Source organism: Bubalus bubalis, chromosome 9 (assembly GCF_019923935.1).
Source record: "Bubalus bubalis isolate 160015118507 breed Murrah chromosome 9, NDDB_SH_1, whole genome shotgun sequence".
In the NCBI taxonomy this organism is placed as follows: Eukaryota; Metazoa; Chordata; class Mammalia; order Artiodactyla; family Bovidae; genus Bubalus; species Bubalus bubalis.
This window is the reverse complement of record NC_059165.1, coordinates 109,581,594-109,603,617: the sequence shown is the minus strand read 5'-3', so window position 1 is coordinate 109,603,617 and position 22,024 is coordinate 109,581,594. Positions and strand designations below refer to the sequence as shown.

General features: G+C 39.3%; 1 protein-coding gene across 3 annotated transcripts in view; it reads right to left on the bottom strand.

Annotated features, from left to right (window-relative positions):
- CNOT6 (CCR4-NOT transcription complex subunit 6) overlaps nucleotides 1–22,024 on the bottom strand; it is an 84,404-nt gene that overhangs the window by 27,045 nt on the left and 35,335 nt on the right. The window lies entirely within an intron of this gene.

Genomic DNA, 22,024 nt, shown 5'->3' with positions numbered 1-22,024 from the left:
AGCAGAGGTAATAATCCCTAGGTTCACACATCACTCAGGTTCACACAGCACTCACTAAGGTAAAATCCACAATATCTGGCACCTACTTAAAAATTACTAGGTACACAAAGAGACTGTAAATCAGTCAATTAAGACCAGTCCACAAGAGATAACAATGATACAACTAGTAGAGATATTAAAAGTTACTTTAATTATATTCCATACTGCCAAAAGCTAGATAACTGAACAAGACAGCACAGACGCTCATATTGAACTTCTCAAGTTAAACACCATGGTTAAGAGGAAATGGAGAATGGCTGCTAATGTATTCAGGGTTTCTTCTGGGAACCATGAAAATGTTCTCAGATTAACTATGGTAAGGGGTGCACAACAAAATATATACAAACTACCGAATTTGTACTTTAAGTGAGTGAACTGTGTGAATTATACTGTTACCAATTATAGCTGCCACCAAAAGAGAGACAGACACACAAACACATAGGCAGAAAAATTCCCACATTAATGCAATGATCTAGCAACCAAGACAGATATTTTCAAAAGTGAAGGCAAACTACAAGATGAAAAGAGCTAAGGAGATGGATGGTAGTGACAAATGCACATTATGAATGTATCTAAAAAGCTTTTCCATAAAGAGTATTTTGGAACCAGATGGGTTCACTGGTGAATATTACCAAACATTCAAAGAAGAATTAAAAACAATTCTATACAAATTCATCCAGATAACTGAAAAGGATACTTTCCTACTCATTATGAGGTCAACCCCATCCTGATACCAAAACCACACAACACTAGGACAAGAAAACTACAAAACAACATCCTCATGAACATAAATGTGAATTTAACAAAAACAAATCCAAAAATACATTAAAAGGGATAATGAGCAAGTAAGATGTGTGCCAGAAAATGCTAGGTTTGTTGAACATTTTAAAAATATAATTTAAAAAATGTTTTCTCAGAAAAGAAAGCATTTGACAAAATCAGTATCCATTTCTGACTTTTAAAAACCTCTCCTATCAGTTGATTTTTCAGCAGAAACTGAAAATTTTCATTTTTATTTTAAAAATAATTTAAAAAAATTACAGCAAACCCATAGACTGCCAGGCTCCTCTGTCTTTGGGATTTTCCCAGCAAGAATATTGAAGTGGATTGTCATTCCCTTTTCTAGGGGATCTGCCGGATCCAGGGATCAAACCTGTGTCTCCTGCATCTCCAACAGATTCTTTACCGCTGAGCTACTGGGGCCAAATGTAGACTGTTATACAAAAACCTCGTGGTTAACTGCAAACCAAGTATAAATAGATATACACAAAAAAAGGAAGTAATTGAAACAACACTAAAGACAGTCATCAAATCACAAAGAATAAAAGCAGGGCAAAAAGACCTAAAAAACAACAAAACCATGAGCAAAATGGTAATACTGATTATATATAAATCAATAATTACCTTAAATGTAAATGGACTAAATGTTCCAACCAAAAGATAAGAGTGGATGAATGGAAGCAAAAACAATACCCATAAATATACTACCTACAAGACACTCATTTCAGAACTAATGATACACACAAAGTGACTGAATGAAAAAAGGAAGTGTATGCAAAATGGAAACCAAAAGAAAGCCAGAGTAGTAATACTTTTATCATACCAAAAAAAAAAAAAAAATCACCTTTAAAATACAGGCTGTTAGAAAAGACAAAAAAGGACACCACATAATGATTAAAATATCAATCCAGGAATGTTTATAACAATTGTAAACATATATGCACCCAACATAGGAGCACCTCAATACATAATACAAATACTAACACAGTACTGACCAATGACACATTAATATGTCTTTTGTTACCTGTGCGTTATTGACCAGGGAGATCAATAGTTTTAGAGAGTGGTACAATTAACATCACTGTGCGAAGTTGTTACAACTTAAAACTTATCAAGGGTTCATTATACAACTTGTGGTTGTCATTATCATTCACATTTTGCTCCGTTAAGATTTTGTTTCAACCTTCTAAATATTATAAACACAAGTTTATTGCTGTAAAACCATCAGAAACGACATATCACAAAATTTCTCATTTGAAAAAGAGCCCCCTTCAGAGATCCACCTTGTTAATTATCAGGTAAAATAAAAGAACATGTTCTAGAGGAAATAATACCCACAGGACTAAAAAAGAATCCTGCCAGAAAGTGGAGAGTCTGTGCTTCCCAGGGAAAGCACAGTGAAACAGTATATTTGTAACAGATGTTCTGTTCCTCTGCACAGAGATGCCTGATGTACTGTCTATCGCATGCTAACAAAATATTAGAAGGCTTTAGAAACACATGTACAAAGTTTCAAATAAATACATTAAGTGCAAAAAAAAAACTTGTTAGTATTTACTCAAACATGAGCATGTCAACATTCACTTACATAACAAATCACCAGCCACAGGCGTTAGTTTGTGTACAAATTCCCGTGGTCGATAATGTGTCAACAGACATAAAAGGAGAAACCAACAGTAACAACTGACAAGGCATCAGAGAGAAAATCAGTAAGGAAACAAAGACTTTGAATGACACATTAGACAAACTGACTTAGTTGATAAACATACAGAACATTCCATCTGAAAGCAGTAGAATAAACATTCAAGAGTACAGGAATATTCCCTGGTCCTGGAAGACCCCACATACCTCAGAGCAAAAGAGCCCGTGTGCTACAACTGCAGAGCCTGTGCTCTAGAGCCTGAGAACAGCAACCGACGAAGCCCGCACACCCCAGAGCCTGTGCAACAGAAGAAGCTACCGCAATGAGAAGCCGAGCACAATGAAGAGCAGACCCCACTCACAGTTAACTGGAGAAATCCCGTATGCAGCAATGAAGACCCAGCACAGCCAAAAATGAATGAATGAATGAATGAATCTTTTACAAAGTCATCGGATTATCTCAACAGATGCAAAAACACTTTTGATAAAATTCAAATCCATTTATGACAAAAAATCTCTCCAGAGATTGTGGGTTCTCTCCAGCTAGCATCATACTTAACTATGAAAAGCTGCAAGCATTCCCTCTAAGATAGGGATCCCCAATCCTCACACTGGTCCATGGCCTGTTAGGAACTGGGTTGCACAGATGAATGGCTGGGGTAGCAAGGAAAGCTTCATCTGTATTTACAACCTCTCCCCATTGCTGACAACACCATCTGAGTTCCACCTCCTATTAGATCAGCAGTGGCATTAGACTCTCATAGCAGCATGAACCCTACTGTTAACTACATGCAAGGGATCTACACTCTGAGCTCCTTATGAGAGTCTGAGGTGGAGCTGAGGCACTGATGCTGGCACTGAAGAGCAGCTGCAAATACACATTATCATCAGCAGAGAGGTTTGACTGCACAGAGACTATAATAAATCAATTGCTTGCAGACTCCTATCAAATCCCTATCAGTGAGTGGCAAGAGACAGTTAAGCAGCATCTGGTGTTAGGGTTTACAGCTGCAAGTAAGTTGACATACTTCAACTGTACAGCTGCATCTGGTGGCAGGCTTTAAGTCAGAATTCGACACTATTTTAGTCCATGAGTGGCCCACCCATTATCTTCTTTACCACTTCCATCTGTGCCTCTTTCCTGCACTGCATACTGTCTTAATCAGCTTTGGTAAGCCCACAAGGTAATCCCAGCCAAAATGAGTAAAACACAAACGTTGCTGGAGAGTGTCTTTGAACAGAGCGAAAGACCCAATGATGAGACAGCAGAAGACTCCAAGACTACTAACAAAAAGAAAGCTGTATTTTAAATACCAGAGTCCTATTTAAATTAGGGGTTCATTGCAACAAGTGATTCACATTCTCCAAGGCCACTTTATGTAATATGTGGCAACCAGTTATCCAAGAAGCCATGAAGCCATGAGAACTGCTTCACCATATGGAGACCAAGCATATTTCATTAAAAAACAAGGCTTTAGAGTTAAAAAATAAACATGCAAATATGAAAAACAGAAGCAATTACTGAAGGCCACCATGTCATCAAATGTGTCTGCACTGAGAGCATCATTCTTAGTGGCTAACTGCATTGCTAAAACTAAAAGCCCTTTACTATTGGTGAAGAGTTGATCCTAACTGCTGCTAAAGTTCACTTATAATGAACTTTTAGGAGATGCTGCAGTTCAAAAGGTGACACGAGTTCCTCTTTAGGCTAACACCGTAAGTAGACGAATGGATGAAACGGCACAATTATTAGAAAGGATCAATAAGTCACTGTTGCACGCAACCCAGGTTGAAAGTCTATGATGTTGACAAAAGGACAAAGGTGCTTGTCTCTGTGTGACATGTGCATGAGGATATGTTATATGCACTTTTGTGGCAACAACATCACAGCTGCAGAACTATTCAAAAATGATTACACATCAGAGAAACAGAATTGGTCATTTTGTGTCTGTATATGCATGGATAGAGTGGCTGCCATGACTAGATGGCTTGTTGGTTTCTTTCAGTTCAGTTCAGATGCTCAGTCATGTCCAACTTCTTGTGACCCCATGGACTGCAGCACTCTAGGCTTCCCTGTCCATCACCAACTCCTGGAACTTGCTCAAACTCATGTCCATTAGGTCCATGATGCCATCCAACCATCTCATCCTCTGTCATCCCCTTCTCTTCCTGCCTTCAATCTTCCCCAGCATCAGGGTCTTTTCCAATCAGTCAGTTCTTCACATGAGTTGGCCAAAGTACTGGAGCTTCAGCTTCAGCATCAGTCCTTCCAATGAATATTCAGGACTGATTTCCTTTACAATTGACTGCTTTGATCTCCTTGAGGTCCAAGGGACTCTCAACGGTCTTCTCCAACACTACACTTCAAAAGCATCAATTCTTCGGCACTCAGCCTTCTTTTTGGTCCAACTCTCATATCTGTACCTGACTACTAGAAAAACTATAGCTTTTATTAGATGGACCTTTGTCAGCAAAGTAATGTCTCTGCTTTTTAATATGCTGACTAGGTTTGTTGTAGCTTTTCTTCCAAGGAGAAAGCATCTTTTAATTTCATGCTGAAGTCACCATCTGCAGTGATTTTGGAACCCAAAAAGAATAAAGTCTGTCACTGTTTCCCCATCTATTTGCCATGAAGTGATGGGACTGGATGCCATGATCTTAATTTTCTGAATGTTGAACTTTAAGCCAGCTTTTTCACTCTATTTCACCTTCAGCAAGAGGCTCTTTATTTAGTTCCTCTTTGCTTTCTTTTTTTCCCATAAGTGTGGAGTCATCTGCATGTCTGAGGTTATTGATATTTCTCCTGGCAATCTTGATTCCAGCTTATGCTTCATCCAGCCCAGCATTTCGCATGACGTTCTCTGCATATAAGTTAAATAAGGAGGGTGACAATACACAGTCTTGACCTACTTCTTTCCCAATTTGGAACCAGTCTGTTGTTCATGTCCAGTTCTGACTATTGCTTCTTGACCTGCATAGAGATTTCTCAGGGGACAGATAAGATGGTTTGGTATTCCCATCTCTTTTTCCACAGTTTGTTGTGATCCACACAATCAAAGGCTTTGGCATAGTCGATAAAGCAGATGTTTTTCTGAACTCTCTTGCTTTTCCTATGATCCAATGGATATTGGCAATTTGATCTCTGGTTCTTCTGCCTTTCAACAGGAGAACATTGGATCCTACCAAAAAAAGATACTCCAGGTCCAAGGGCAAAGGAGAAGCCCCAACAAGATGGTAGGAGGGGTGAAACTGCATTTAGAATCAAACCCCAAACCCACCAGAGACTCTTGGAGGGCTCAAACTAAACCTTGTGTGCACCAGGACCCAGAGACCCCAGTGAGACTGAGCCAGATCTTCTTTTGAGTGTTTGAGTGTCTCCTGCAGAGGCACAAGTCAGCAGTGGCCTGCCGCAGGGACAGGGGCTCTGGCTGCAGCAGACCTGGGGCACATGGCATGTGGCATAAGCCCTCTTGGAGGAGGTCGCCATTAGCCCCACCATAGAGCCACCGAGCAGATGACCCACAAACTGCAGAACAATTACACCAAAGAAATCCTTGCAGTGTTAAGAAAGTTCCAGGACCAACAACAGAGTTCCCAACCTGGGGATCCAGCAAAGGGACTGAAAATCCCCAGGGAATCTGACTTTGGAGACCAGTGGGATTTGATTACAGAACTTCCACAGGACTGGGGAAACAGACTCTTGGAGGGCACAAACAAAACCTGGTGCGCACCAGGACCCAGAAGAAAGGAGCAGTGTCCCCACAAGAGACTGAGCCGACTTATCTGTGAGTGTCCAGGAGTCTCCGGTGGAGGCGTGGGTTGACAGTGGCCTGCTATGGGGTCAGGGGCACTGAATACTACAGTGCTGGCCTAAGTCCTTTTGCAGGAGGTCACCATTAACCCCACCATAGTTTGGCCTCAGTCCAAACAATAGGGAGGGAATACACCCCCACCTATCAACAGAAAATTGGATTAAACATTTACTGGGCATGGCCTTGCCCACCAGAACAAGACCCAGTTTATCCCACATCAGTCTCTCCCATTAGGAAGCTTCCACAAGCCTCTTATCCTTATCCATTAGAGGGCAGAAAGAATGAAAACCACAATCACAGAAAACTAACCAAACTGATCACATGGATCACAGCCTTGTCGAACTCAATGAATGAGCCATGCCACATAGGGCCAACCAAGACAGATAGGTCAGGGTGGAGAATTCTGACAAAATATGGTCCAATGGAGAAGGGAATGGCAAACCACTTCAGTATTCTTGCCTTGAGAACCCCACGAACAGTATGAAATGGCAAAAAGTGGTTGCATTCAACGCCAAACTGGAATGATGGGGATGACAAGTGAACATGGGGATTTCTGACATGTTTCAAACATTGGCAGAGATTTTGAAAGAGACTGAGCCAGGGCCTTCTTTCTCCCAGCTGGTGCATGATCACCTATCTCAGCTTTCAAATAAGTTTGAGAATTACTTCCCAACCACAAAAGACCCTGAACTGGGAAGGAATAGATCCACAACCCATCTGTGAATAAGACAGGTGAAACGACTTTGTCCTTGCTAGAAAAGGATCAACTGCTTGAGACAGCAAATGATTTGGCCTTTAAAGTATGTTTGAGACACCTTCAAATCTCCATACATTCTGGGTTAAAATCAAAGTGGAATAGCCTGAGATGGCCACAAAAGTACTGAAAAGCCTGCTTCCATTTCCAACATCCTATCTTTGTGAAAAGGGGTTTTCTGCAGTGACAGCAACTGAAACGAGATTAGAGTAGACTGGACACAAGCGACACACGGTGGGCATCACTGTCTCCCATCATTCCAGATGGCACCATCTAGTTGCAGGAAAACAAGCTCAGTACTCCCACTGATTCTGCATTATGGCAAGCTGCGTAATTTTTTCACTGTGCATCATAATGTAATAATAATAGACATAAAATGCAAAGTTAATGCAATGCACCTGAATCCCCCTGAAACCATCTCCCTCAATCTCCTGGTCTGGGAAAAATTATCTTCCATCAAACCAACCCTGGCGCCAAAAAGGTAGGGGAGTATGGCTCTAAGATCAGGAACAAGACAAGGATGCCCATTCTTCCCACTTTCATTCAACATAGTCTTGTTGGAGGTCCTAGCCACACCAATCAGACAAGAAAAAGAAATACAAGGAACCAAATTAGGAAAGAAGAAATAAATTGTCACTATTTTGCAGATGACATAACTATACACAGAAAATCCTAAGGATGCCACCAGAAAACTACTAGAGTTCATTCATGAATTCAGTAAACTTGCAGGATATAAAGTTAATATACAGAAATCTGCTGCATTTCTATACACTAAAAGCAAACTATCAGAAAGAAATTAAAGAAAGAATCCCATTTATTTTTATTCAGAAAGAATAAAATACCTAGGAGTAAACCTATCTAAGGAGGCAAAAGACTACTCCAGAAACTATCAGATCCTCACTGTCTTCCTGTTAAGAAGCCAGTTGCTGTGAAGTTCCTAAGGTGTACACATTTCTGGGTAGTGTCATGAGATTTACTTGTCTCTTGCATGATAAACTGGTGATCAGGAAAACCTTTATTTTATGGATTTGGAAAGAAAAATCAAGATGAATTATAATTTATTTTGAAATTTATTTGTAAATATCTGAACCAACAGCAAATGTAGATTAATGCATCCAGAAGATTCAAGCCATTTCTATTCAATCATGTTACTGTACTAAAGTCATAACCTGTTAACCAGTTTATTACTTTCTAGCTCTGAAACTATTTTTAATGGAAAATTCTTTTCCAGTTATCCAGCTTTATAATTAAATAATCTTGAATTAAAGATGAAAGAAATTGAAGATACAAGTAGATAGAAATGTATATTATGTTCTTGGATTAGAAGAATCAATATTGCTAAAATGATACTATCCAAGGCAATCAACAGATTGAATGCAATCCCTACCAAATTACCAATGGCATTTTTCACAGAAGTGGAACAAAGAAATTTTCATTTGTATCAAAACCAAAAAGACTCCCAAATAGCCAAAACAATCTTGAGAAAGAAAAACAAAGCAGGAGGAATTATACTCCCTGACTTTAGTCTATACTGCACAGGACTCAAAACAGTATGGTAGCAGCACAAAAACAGGACAGGACAGAAAGTCCAGAAATAAAGCGGCACATTCATGACAATCTATGTCAATCTGACACTCATGACAATCTATGTCAATCTATGACACTCATGACAAGCTATGACATTCATGACAAGCTATGCTAATCTATGACACTCATGACTATGTCAATTTATGACACTCATGACAAGCTATGTCAGTCTGACACTCATGACAATCTTTGTCAATCTGACACTCATGACAAGCTATGTCAACCTATGACACTCATGATGATCTATGACACTCATGACAAGCTATGACACTCACATGATAATCTGTCAATCTATGACACTCATGACAATTTATAACACTCATGACAATCTATGTCACTCATGACAATCTATGACACTCATGACAATCTATGTCAATCTATGACACTCATGGTCAACCTATGACAAAGGAGGCCTTCTCTGTCAAGAGTATACAACAGAGAACAGACAACCTCTTCAATAAATGGTGCTGGGGAAACTAGAGAGCTACATGTAAATAAGTGAAGTTAGAACATTCTTTAACACCATGTACAAAAATAAACTCAAAATAGATTTGGATAAGAAAGCTATGGTACATATACACAATGGAGTATTACTCAGCCATTAAAAAGAATACATTTGAATCAGTTCTAATTAGGTGGATGCAACTGGAGCCTATTATACAGAGTGAAGTAAGCCAGAAAGAAAAACACCAATACAGTATCAGATCAGATCAGATCAGTTGCTCAGTCGTGTCCGACTCCTTGCGACCCCATGAATCGCAACACGCCAGGCCTCCCTGTCCATCACCAACTCCCGGAGTTCACTCAGACTCACGTCCATCAAGTCAGTGATGCCATCCAGCCATCTCATCCTCTGTCGTCCCCTTCTCCTCCTGCCCCCAATCCTTCCCAGCATCAGAGTCTTTTCCAATGAGTCAACTCTTCACATGAGGTGGCCAAAGTACTGGAGTCTCAGCTTTAGCATCATTCCTTACAAAGAAATCCCAGAGCTGATCTCCTTCAGAATGGATTGGTTGGATCTCCTTGCAGTCCAAGGGACTCTCAAGAGTCTTCTCCAACACCACAGTTCAAAAGCATCAATTCTTCGGCACTCAGCCTTCTTCACAGTCCAACTCTCACATCCATACATGACCATGGGAAAAACCATAGCCTTGACTAGACGAACCTTTGTTGGCAAAGTAATGTCTCTGCTTTTGAATATGCTGTCTAGGTTGGTCATAACTTTCCTTCCAAGGAGTAAGCGTCTTTTAATTTCATGGCTGCAGTCACCATCTGTAGTGATTTTGGAGCCCAAAAAAATAAAGTCTGACACTGTTTCCACTGTTTCCCCATCTATTTCCCATGAAGTGGTGGGACCAGATGCCATGATCTTATACTAACGCATATATATGGAATTTAGAAAGATGGTTAACAATAACCCTGTATACGAGACAGCAAAAGAGACACTGATGTATAGAACAATCTTTTGGACTCTGTGGGAGAGGGAGAGGGTGGGATGATTTGGGAGAATGGCATTGAAATATGTATAATATCATATGAAACAAGTTGCCAATCCAGGTTCAATGCACAATACTGGATGCTTGGGGCTGGTGCACTGGGATGACCCAGAGGGATGGTATGGGGAGGGAGGAGGAAGGAGGGTTCAGGATGGGGAACACATGTATACCTGTGGCGGATTCATTTCAATATATGGCAAAACCAATACAATATTGTAAAGTTAAAAAATAAAATAAAATTTAAAAAAATAAATAAATAAATTTAAGACCACATACTGAAAAACTCCCAGAGGAAAATACAGGCAGAACACTCTTTGACATAAATCACAACAATAATTTTTATTTTGGATTTGTCTCAAAGTAAATAAAAGTAAAAATAAACAAATGCAATCTAATTAAACTTAAGTAGCTTTTGCACAGCAAAGGAAACCACTGACCAAACAAAAAACCTACTCGATGGGAGGAAATATTTGCAAATGTTATGACCTATCAACATAATATTAACATTAATATCAACATATTCAACAGCTCATACAACTCAGTATCAAAAAAACAACCAACCGGGACTTCCCTGATGGTCGAGTGGTTGAAAAATCCACCTGCCGGTGCAGGAGACTTGGGTTTGATCCCTAGTCTGAGACGAGTCCACGTGCCTCGGGGCAATTAAGCCCACACACCACTACTACTAAAGTCTGTGTGCACTAGAGACTGTGCTCTGCAACATAGGAAGCCACCACAACAAGAAGCCCACGCACCAAGTGGAGAACGGCCCCCACCCACTACAACTAGAGGAAGCTCATGAGTAGCAGCAAAGACCCAGTGCAGCCAAAAAAAAAAAAAATCCAACCTGATTAAAAAATGGGCAGAACTGAATAGACAGTTTTCAAAAGAGGAAATACAGATGGCCAACAGGCACATGAAAAGAAGCTCAACATCACTTATCATTCAGTTTAGTTCAGTCGCTCAGTTGTGTCCGACTCTTTGCGACCCCATGAATTGCAGCACGCCAGGCCTCCCTGTCCATCACCAACTCCCAGAGTTCACTCAGACTCATGTCCATCGAGTCGGTGATGCCATCCAGCCATCTCATCCTCTGTCATCCCCTTCTCCTCCTGCCCCCAATCCCTCCCAGCATCAGAGTCTTTTCCAATGAGTCAACTCTTCACATGAGGTGGCCAAAGTACTGGAGTTTCAGCTTTAGCATCATTCCTTGCAAAGAACACCCAGGATTGATCTCCTTTAGAATGGACTGGTTGGATAAATATATGAATTTAGAGAAATACATATTCAGACCAGAGCAGTTGGAAGCACATTTTAGTAGGATTTGATTGGGTATTTAAAAGGAAGCTGTCCAATAAGACTAGTCTCAACTTTCCCATGTCTTACAGTCTTACATTTTACCTTCTTTAATATTCATTTCAAATATTTCGCTCCTTCTCTCGTTTTCTTTTGGCTGCACTGCATTGCATGTTGGAGCTTAGTTTCCCAACCAGGGACTGAACCTGAGTTCCATGTATTGGAAACATGGAGTCTTAACCAGTGGACCACCAGGGAAGTCCCTCAAATATTTCTAATGGGGCAAAGACTGAGCATAAAAGGAAAAATAAGATAGGTTTAAGTGGATATATTTGAAAATTAACTAAATTATCTGATTAGTAAGGGACAGATAGTGTGAAATGAGAAAAGTCAGCCAAATTTAAAAGATGAAGGGGCATACTGTCATGGTCAGCTGTATTCATTACCTTTTAAAAATGACTGACTATTGAATTATGAATTCCCCATCATGTCATGTTTCAGCAAATGCGATAACTATCTTCAGAATAATTCATTTATTTCTTCTTGAAACCACAATGAAATAACACCGTACACCTGTCAGAATGGCTATCCCTGAAAAGAACACAAATAAGAAATGTTGGCGAGGATGAGGAACAAAAGGTACCCTTCTACAATGCTGTATGAATGTAAACTGATATAGCCACTGTGGACACGCGTATGAGGTTTCTCAAAAAATTAAATATAGAACTGCCATAGGACCCAGAATTCCATTCCTGGATATATATCCAAAAGAAACAAAAACACGAATTCCAAAAGATACATGCTTTCCAATCTTTATAGCAGCATTATTTACAACTGCTAAGATACAGAAGAAACTTAAGTGTCCATCAATTGATGAATGAATATATATATACATATATATATAGTAAAATACCACTTGGCCATTAATGAAATTCTGCCATTTGCAGCAACATGGATGGACTTTGAGGGTATTGAGCTAAGTGAGCTAAGTCAGACAGAGAAAAACAAATACTGTACAGTATCATTTATATGTGGAATCTAAAAAAATGTAACTAGTGTAATAACAAAAAGGTGGTACATTCACAGATTCAGAGAACAAGCTAGCAGCTACCAGTGGGAAGGGAGGGCAATACTGGGGTTCTGTGTGAAAGGCCACAAGGATGGACTGCACAACACAGATTACAGCCAATATCATACAATAACTGTAAACAGCATGTAACCTCTATAAATATATGAATTTTTTTAAATTTTAATAAAAATAAATCCCCTTATACACGAAAAAAAAAATGTAAATGCTCAGTAAGCTAAGAACTTCCTCAATCTTGATGAAGGGCATCTACAAAAAGCGTAGTGATAAAGAAATAAATTCTTTCCCTAAGGTCAGAAACAAAGCAAATATATCTACTCTCACCACTATCATTCAACATTATATTGTAGGTTCTAGCTATTCCAAGACAAGAGAAATTAAAAAGGCAGATATAAAAATCTTTATTTGCAAATATCAAATCATCTATGTAAAAAAAAATCCTATGGAATCTATGAAAATGCTACTAGTAGTGAGTTTAGCAAAGTTGTACAACAAAGATCAATATACAAAAATATCTACTGTATATCTGTATGCTAGCAATGAACAATGAGGAACTGAAATTTTAAAATTGTAGCATTTACAATTCAGTTCAGTTCAGTCGCTAGGTCGTGTCCAACTTTTTGCGACCCCACGGCAGCCTGCAGCACGGCAACGCTTCCCTGTCCATTACCAACTCCCAGAGTTTGCTCAAACTCATGTCCATTGAGTCAGTGATGCCATCCAACCATCTCATCCTCTGTCATCCCTTTTTCCTCCTGCCTTCAATCTTTCCCAGCATCAGGGTCTTTTCTAATGAGTCAGCTCTTTGCATCAGGTGGCCAAAGGACTGGGGCTTCAATTTCAGTCATCAGCCCTTCCAATGAATATTCAGGATTGATTTCCTTTAGGAATGACTGGTTTGATCTCCTTGCTGTCCAATGGACTCTCAAGAGTCTCCTCCAACACCACAGTTCAACAGTATCAATTCTTCAGCGCTCAGCTTTCTTTATGGTCCAACTCTCCCATCCATACATGACTACTGGAAAAACCACAGCTCTGATTAGACAGACCTTTCTCAGCGAAGTAATGTCTCTGCTTTTTAATATGCTACTAAGTTGGTCATAGCTTTTCTTCCAGGGAACAAGCCTCTTTTAATTTCATGGCTGCAGCCACCATCTGCAGTGATTTTGAAGCCCAAGAAAAGAAAGTCCATCACTTCCATTGTTTCCCCATCTATTTGCCATGAAGTGATGAGACCGGATGCCATGATCTTAGTTTTTTGAATGCTGAGTTGTAAGCCAGCTTTTTCACTCTCCTCTTTCACCTTCATCAAGATGCTCTTTAGTTCTTCTTCACTTTCTGCCATAAGGGAGGGTGGTGTCATCTGCATATCTGAGTTTTTTTGATATTTCTCCTGGCACTCTTGATTCTAGCTTGTGATTCATTCAGCCTGGCATTTCGCATGATGATCTCTGCATATAAGTTAAATAAGGAGGGTGACAATATACAACTCCTTTCCCAATTTGGAACCAGTCTGTTGTCCGGTTCTAACTGTTGCTTCTTGACCTGCATACAGGTTTCTCAGGTAACGTGGTCTGGTATTCCTTTCTCTTAAAGAATTATCCACAGTTATATATTATTATCTATCAAACTTAGGTTAACACTTAGGGACAAATTTGACAAAAAAAAAAAGTGCAGAATCCAAGTGTACTAAGAACTACAAAAGAATGCTAAAAAAAATGAAAGGAGTCCTAAGTAAGTGAAGAGATAACCTCTACAGTTGACCTTTGAACAATGCGGAGTTCCCCACACATAACTTACAGCCAGTCCTCTTAATATGCAGTTCTGTTCAGATTCAACCAATCTTAGATGGTGTAGTACTATAGTACACATTATTGAAAAAAATCTGCACCTAAGTGGGCCTACGCAGTTCAAACAGGCAAGTTCAAGGCTCAACTGTTTATGGTGGAGTTGCCAACGTGTCTGGCAGCTAAAGAGACAACATCCATTAATTCAGCCAACATTTAGTGACTAGTGTGGCGTGGCAACAGAATGGTAATAAGACAAAGTTCCCAACTTCAGGATTTTTTATGTGAGCTCCATAATCAAAATAGCAATCAGCAATAGGAAAATGAACAACAGATAAGACCAAGTAACTTAATCAATAAAAAACAAAGGGTCAGTCATTTTACAAAGTTCATTTCAGTAATAAAAGAGATTCAAATCTAAATAAAACATTTCTACCAATGCAAATAGCAAAGTAAGAAGATTAATACCCAGTACTGGCAAGGCTAAGAGGGAAAAACACATTCATTATGGGAAACATACAACCATATTTTAAACCAATCTTGGAATAATAGCTACTAAAATTTAACTTTGAATATTCTTTGCCCTATCACAATTCTACAATTAGAGGTTTATTTTATAAAAATATATTCAAGAATGCCAAGAAATATATACTATTGGTAGTAGGGAAAAATGTGAAATAACCAATGATCATTAATAGAGTATACTTAAATTATGACTCATATACACAATGATATTCTGCAGCTATTAAAGAGAATGTAGTAGAGCTATATACAATGATATGGAAAGATGGTCAACAAAAAAAGAGGAAAAAAGCAAATTTCAAAACATTACAGTACTCCATTTGGGAAAAGATGTTGGTTTAAAAGATCAACAGTTATAAAAGCAAAAGAATATAACATACTGTAGAGAAAGATAAATCTCTACTGAGGGAACTAGGCTATTCAAGAAACTAAAGTTCCTAATTTTCTGATAGAGGTCAAAGAAGAATACAGACTTTCTGAGGTTCTGATGATATCTATTTATTTTTCTATAAAAACTAAACATATTCATGAGCACTCAAAAATTTGAATTCCATTTTAAGCAGTTTATAGTGACTTCAGAAACGCTGGGATTATCCTGGTCTAAGTTAAGAGCCCTGTTTTGATAGGCAAATTCATTCTAAAGTGCCCAGAATTCTTAATTGCTAAATACCAAGAAACAGAAAGAATCTCATTGGTGCTCCCTGAAATCAAAGGGATGATTAGCAAACAGATTAGGTATAATTCAGTTCAGTTCAGTTGCTCAGTCGTGTCTAACTCTTTGCAACCCCAAGAACTGCAGCACACCAGGCCTCCCTGTCCATCACCAACTCCCAGAGTTTACCCAAACTCATGTCCATCGAGTCGGTGATGCCATCCAGCCGTCTCATCCTCTGTCATCCCCTTTTCCTCCTGCCCCCAATACCTCCCAGCATCAGGGTCTTTTCCAATGAGTCAACTCTTCACATGAGGTGGCCAAAGTATTGGGAGTTTCAGCTTCAACATCAGTCCTTCCAAAGAAATCCCAGGGATAATCTCCTTCAGAATGGACTGGCTGGATCTCCTTGCAGTCCAGCGGACTCTCAAGAGTCTTCTCCAACACCACAGTTCAAAAGCATCAATCCTTCAGCGCTCAGCTTTCTTCACAGTCCAACTCTCACATCCATACATGACCACTGGAAAAACCATAGCCTTGACTAGACGGACCTTTGTTGGCAAAGTAATGTCTCTGCTTTTCAATATGCTATCTAGGTTGGACATAACTTTCCTTCCAAGGAATAAGCATCTTTTAATTTCATAGCTGCAGTCACCATCTGCAGTGACTTTGGAGCCCAAAAAAATAAAGTCTGACACTGTTTCCACTGTTTCCCCATCTATTTCCCATGAAGTGATGGGACCAGATGCCATGATCTTCGTTTTCTCAATGTTGAGCTTTAAGCCAACTTTTTCACTCTCCTCTTTCACTTTCATCAAGAGGCTCTTTAGTTCCTCTTCACTTTCTGCCATAAGGGTGGTGTTATCTACATATCTGAGGTTATTGATATTTTTCCTGGCAATCTTGATTCCAGCTTGCGCTTCTTCCAGCCCAGCGTTTCTCATGTTGTACTATGCATATAAGTTAAATAAGCAGGGTGACAGTATACAGCCTTGATGTACTCCTTTTCCTATTTGGAACCAGTCTGTTGTTCCATGTCCAGTTCTAACTGTTGCTTTCTGACCTGCATATAGGTTTCTCAAGAGGCAGGTCAGGTGGTCTGGTATTCCCATCTCTTTCAGAATTCTCCACAGTGTCTTGTGATCCACACTGTCAAAGGCATAGTCAATAAAGCAGAAATAGATGTTTTTCAGGAACTCTCTTGCTTTTTCCATGATCCAGTGGATGTTGGCAATTTGATCTCTGGTTCCTCTGCCTTTTCTAAAACCAGCTTGAACATCTGGAAGTTCATGGCTCACATATTGCTGAAGCCTGGCTTGGAGAATTTTAAGCATTTCTTTACTAGCGTGTGAGATGAGTGCAATTGTGTGGTAGTTTGAGCATTCTTGGCATTGCCTTTCTTTGGGATTGGAATGAAAACTGACCTTTTCCAGTCCTGTGGCCACTGCTGAGTTTTCCAAATTTGCTGGCATATTGAGTGCAGTACTTTCACGACATCATCTTTCAGGATTTGAAACAGCTCAACTGGAATTCCATCACATCCACTAGCTTTGTTCGTAGTGATGCTTTCTAAGGCCCACTTGACTTCACATTCCAGGATTTCTGGCTCTAGGTCAGTGATCACATCCTCATGATTATCTGGGTCATGAAGCTCTTTTTGGTACAGTTCTCCTATGTATTCTTGCTACCTCTTCTTAATATCTTCTGCTTCTGTTAGGTCCATACCATTTCTGTCCTTTATCAAGCCCATCTTTGCATGAAATGTTCCCTTGGTATTTCTAATTTTTTTGAAGAGATCTCTAGTCTTTCCCATTCTGTTGTTTTCCTCTATTTCTTTGCATTGATCGCTGAGGAAGGCTTTCTTATCTCTCCTTGCTATTCTTTGGAACTCTGCATTCAGATGCTTATATCTTTCCTTTCTCCTTTGCTTTTCGCTTCTCTTCTTTTCACAGCTATTTGTAAGGCCTCCCCAGAGAGCCATTTTGCTTTTTTGCATTTCTTTCCATGGAGATGGTCTTGATCCCTGTCTCCTGTACAATGTCACAAACCTCCATCCATAGTTCACCAGGCACTCTATCATATCTAGCCCCTTAAATCTATTTCTCACTTCCACTGTATAATCATAAGGGATTTGATTCTGGTCATACCTGAATGGTCTAGTTGTTTTCCCTACTTTCTTCAATGTCAGTCTGAATTTGGCAATAAGGAGTTCATGATCTGAGCCACAGTCATCTCCTGGTCTTGTTTTTGCTGACTGTAGAGAGCTTCTCCATCTTTGGTGTTGACCATCTGGTGATGTCCATGTGTAGAGTCTTCTCTTGTGTTGTTGGAAGAGAGTGTTTGCTATGACTAGTGCGTTCTCTTGGCAAAACTCTATTAGCCTTTGCCCTGCTTCATTCCGTACTCCAAGGCCAAATTTGCCTGTTACTCCAGGTGTTTCTTGACTTCCTACTTTTGCAGTCCAGTCCCCTATAATGAAAAGGACATCTTTTTGGGGTGTTATAATTAGGATTATCTATAGAGAAATCACTATCTCCCACTTGCAGATTGAGATAAAACAAGGAAGAAATCTTGACTAAATCTCTGAAACTCTAATGAAATATCAGGAATTACAGCTGATCTTCATTACTCCTGGATTCTGTATTTGCAAATCTGCCTATTCCCTGGGCTTCCCTGATAGCTCAGGTGATAAAGAATCTGCCTGCAATGGAGACGACCCTGATTCGATTCCTGGGTTAGGAAGATCCACTGGAGAAGGGATAAGCTACCCACTCCAGTATTCTCGGGCTTCCCTGGTGGCTCAGCTGGTAAAGAATCCACCTGCAGTGTGGGAGACCTAGGTTCAAACCGTGGGTTGGGAAGATCCCCTGGAGAAGGGAAAGGCTACCCACTCCACGGAGTTGCAAAGAGATGGACACAACTGAGCAACTTTCACTTCACTTCACTTCAAATTTATTTCTAATTGCCAAATCAATTCTTACAATTTCATAGTCATTCACAAATAAGCACAGAGTAGTAAAAACTGGAGTTGCCCAAGGTTCCAGCTGAGGTCCAACAGGTAATACTCTTTCTTGTTGCTGCTCTCACAATGTAAACAAGTTATCTTTTTCACTATTTGCTGCCAGTTTTTGCATTGTTTTGCTTTATGAGTGATTACAGCCCCTAAGTGTAGTGCTAAACACAAGGCTGTGTGATATGCCTTAGATAAGCTTCCTTCAGGCACAAGTTACAGTGTTGCTGGTCATGAGTTTAATGAGTGACAACATACATTAAATAAGTTGTCTTTAAATAGAAACACACGTCAAACAGCTTATGTATCATCAGCTGACAGAAATATTACCACCAGAGGTTGCTAGGAACCTCACGATTTCATCTGAGAGTAACAGTTCAGTATTTGCTAATTCAGGTAGTTATATAGAACATGACTACAGTGAATAATGAGAATCAACTATAATTGGAAACGGTGGTAATTTAAATTTTTCTCCAGTCTAAACTCCTGTTGAAGTTCAAGACTAGGATTTCAGGCTTCTAGCAAGGGAATCTGCAAGCTTACAAAAGGAAGATTCAATTTTAAGATTTGCAAATTGGATTAAAAGGAAGGAAAGAGACCAGATTAAAATACACAAAGGGTGCTAAGGAAAACACTTGGCAGATTAAATACAGTAATAACGCTTAGTTTAAAAATAGTAGGATTGGCGAGGGAGAAAATGAACTTAATGCACCAAGCATTTGAGTTAACAAAAATTTCAATTCATAAAGGAAAACGCAATCACAAAGGTATATATACACATTGCTGAACTCTTGTGGGAAGGAATTCATGTCCTGCTGCTGCTAAGTCACTTCAGTCGTGTCTGACTCTGTGCGACCCCATAGACAGCAGCCCACCAGGCTCCGCCGTCCCTGGGATTCTCCAGGCAAGAACACCAGAGTGAGTTGCCATTTTCATGTCCTAATAGCAACAAAAAGATGCAGCTTGTTCAAACTAAACAGATCTGATTTAAGCAAAAGATTATAGCTCAAAGCAAAAAGCCTAGAACTTGAGAATGGGAAGACTAAAACTAAGTTATTAGGAAAAACACAAAAATTGAGAGAAAGGTGAAAATGTTAGTTGAAAATAAAATGACCATCACAGTGTGATGCAGAAAAGAATGATGCATTCAAGTCAGGGGACTTACGTTCTAGTCTGGCTCTAACACTAAGAGCTACAGTCCATGGTGTTGCAAAGAGGCAGACACAACAGAGTGACTGAACTGAACTAACACTAAGTAGCTCTACCACGTGGTAACACAGCATCATTTTTAAAAAAACCAAAATTCTATCACCTAGCATGACTACCATTGTATCACATTAATATGTTAATATAAAAAGCAATGAAAATGGACTGAAAGCTTCTTTAAATTTGATTTAATAAAAGAAAAAAATGAAAAAATAATGGAAATACAGACCTTCAAACTTTGTTTTCTTTTGCTACAGAAGATTTTCTAAAATCCCTCTATGGTTAAGCTAAGTTCTAAAAAACATTAAAGCTGATTCTTTACAGTTTTAACTGCATGCTTCACTTTTACACTTGACTCCCTATAGTAAAAGAGTAAGAAATCATTGTTTTATTCTTCCCATCCAATCATTACGTTACATCTGTCAAAACTATAAATGCATATACCCTCTGACTTATAGATTTATTAGCAGAAATACAAAATCACCTACAAGTTTATTTACTACAGCACTGCTTGTCAGACATCAGTACTGTACCACTGAAATTACAGTATACATGTGACAGAATATATGGAGTTTAAAACATATCAATATACATGTTAAGAAATCTCTCTAAAACACGTTACGTTTAAAGAAAGAGCCCAGTGCAAATTTGTATATAATGTACAACACCTTTTGAGTTAAAAATAAGGGATGGAACAAGAATTTATTTTATATATACATAGAGGGACTCTAAAAGCATGCAAAAGAAATTAATAAAGCTGTATGTGAATGGTCATGTGCCTGTGATTGCTAGGAAGTGTAACAAGGGGATGAGAGACTTCCATTGTACTTTATATTCTCCATGTCCCCTCTTCCTAAGATGTTGTTAACTCCACCCTCTCCTAATATCATTAACTCAAAAGTCAGCTATTTTAAGGATGCTTTCTGTGATTCCTGGTTAAGACAATCTTAAAAATGACAAACAGTTCAAGCTTTCTCCCCTGTATTTATCAAGGTTTGATTAAGTACCTTCTTGAAGGAATTTCTTCCTACAGTCTGCTGGATTACTGAAATCTTCTGTCCCACCAAAGTTTCAATAAATGAATGAGTGACATATAAGTGATTCTAATGATGGCCTCAGAGCCACCATTCAGTATCTGCTGTTATCTCCTTGGGTCTCCCTCCTCTCCTGTTTACCCATCCCCACTATGAACTTCCATACAGCAGACACCAGGGTTGTCCAGAGGGTGGGCATGGACAAGCTGATAACATAATGAAAGCTAACTGACTCTGAAGTTACTTACCACATTATCAAAGAACCAAAAACAATATTAAAAAAAAAATTTTTTTTAATCAGAAGTATTTGATTCAGAATTTGGGAGACATGGTCTATCACTTTCCAGTGGAAAACAGTTAAGTCTGAATAGAGATTAACTTCGTGATAAACTCAAGCTTTCAAAATGCTAGAAAATGTCACAAAGTAGTTAAGACTGATATGTAACCTACAGCCAGGTCACCTAGTTCGAAGATCATTTAATGACTACCAAGGAGTGCAGATTTAAGGCTCTACTTACTGGAAGATTCCTGGGAGCAAGATTCCTGGGAGCAGCTCTGATCAGTATATTGTCCTTGCCCTACACTGCTACCTCAAGAGCCTGGGAATAAGCAGTTATTCTGGGCTACAGATGTACCTAAAAACAGGTAACCAGTGTTACCCCACACAATGAAAAAACAGTAAGACCACCACCAAATGAGGAACAGGAAAGAAGTTTGGTATCTGCAGATTCTTTAAGCAGAATTTTCAAATTAGTACACATCTGTATTTGTTTCCAATTATTTAAGAAAGATATGGTCTTTTCTGGGATTCCCTGGTGGCTCAGATGGTAAAGCCTTCACCCACAATGAGGGAGACCTGGGTTTGATGCCTGTGTCGGGAAGATTCCCTGGAGAAGGAAATGGCAACCCACTCCAGTACTCTTGCCTAGAAAATTCCACGGATGGAGGAGGCTACAGTCCATGGGGTCGCAAAGAGTCAGACACAACTGAGCGACTTCACTTTTCACTTTATGGTCTTTTCTATCAAAGGAGAAGGTATAAGAAATAAAGAAGTGATTCATTCTTAGAATAGTTGAACAGAAAGGTCTATAGCCAGCTTGTGAATAAGATTTCTAAATGGTGGCTCGGTATCAATCCTTTGCTCTTCACGTCCTGATTCTCCTTCCTCGTAAGAACATTTTGGCAGGCTAAGTTTGTGGGCTTTATCCTGGACATGTGCAAAGAACTAAAAGAGTGGGGAAAACAGTTATCAATTGTCCAATAAAAAACTTAGGCAATGTCTGGGAAAGACTGTAAAACTCTGTGGTCCTCAATCTATGAG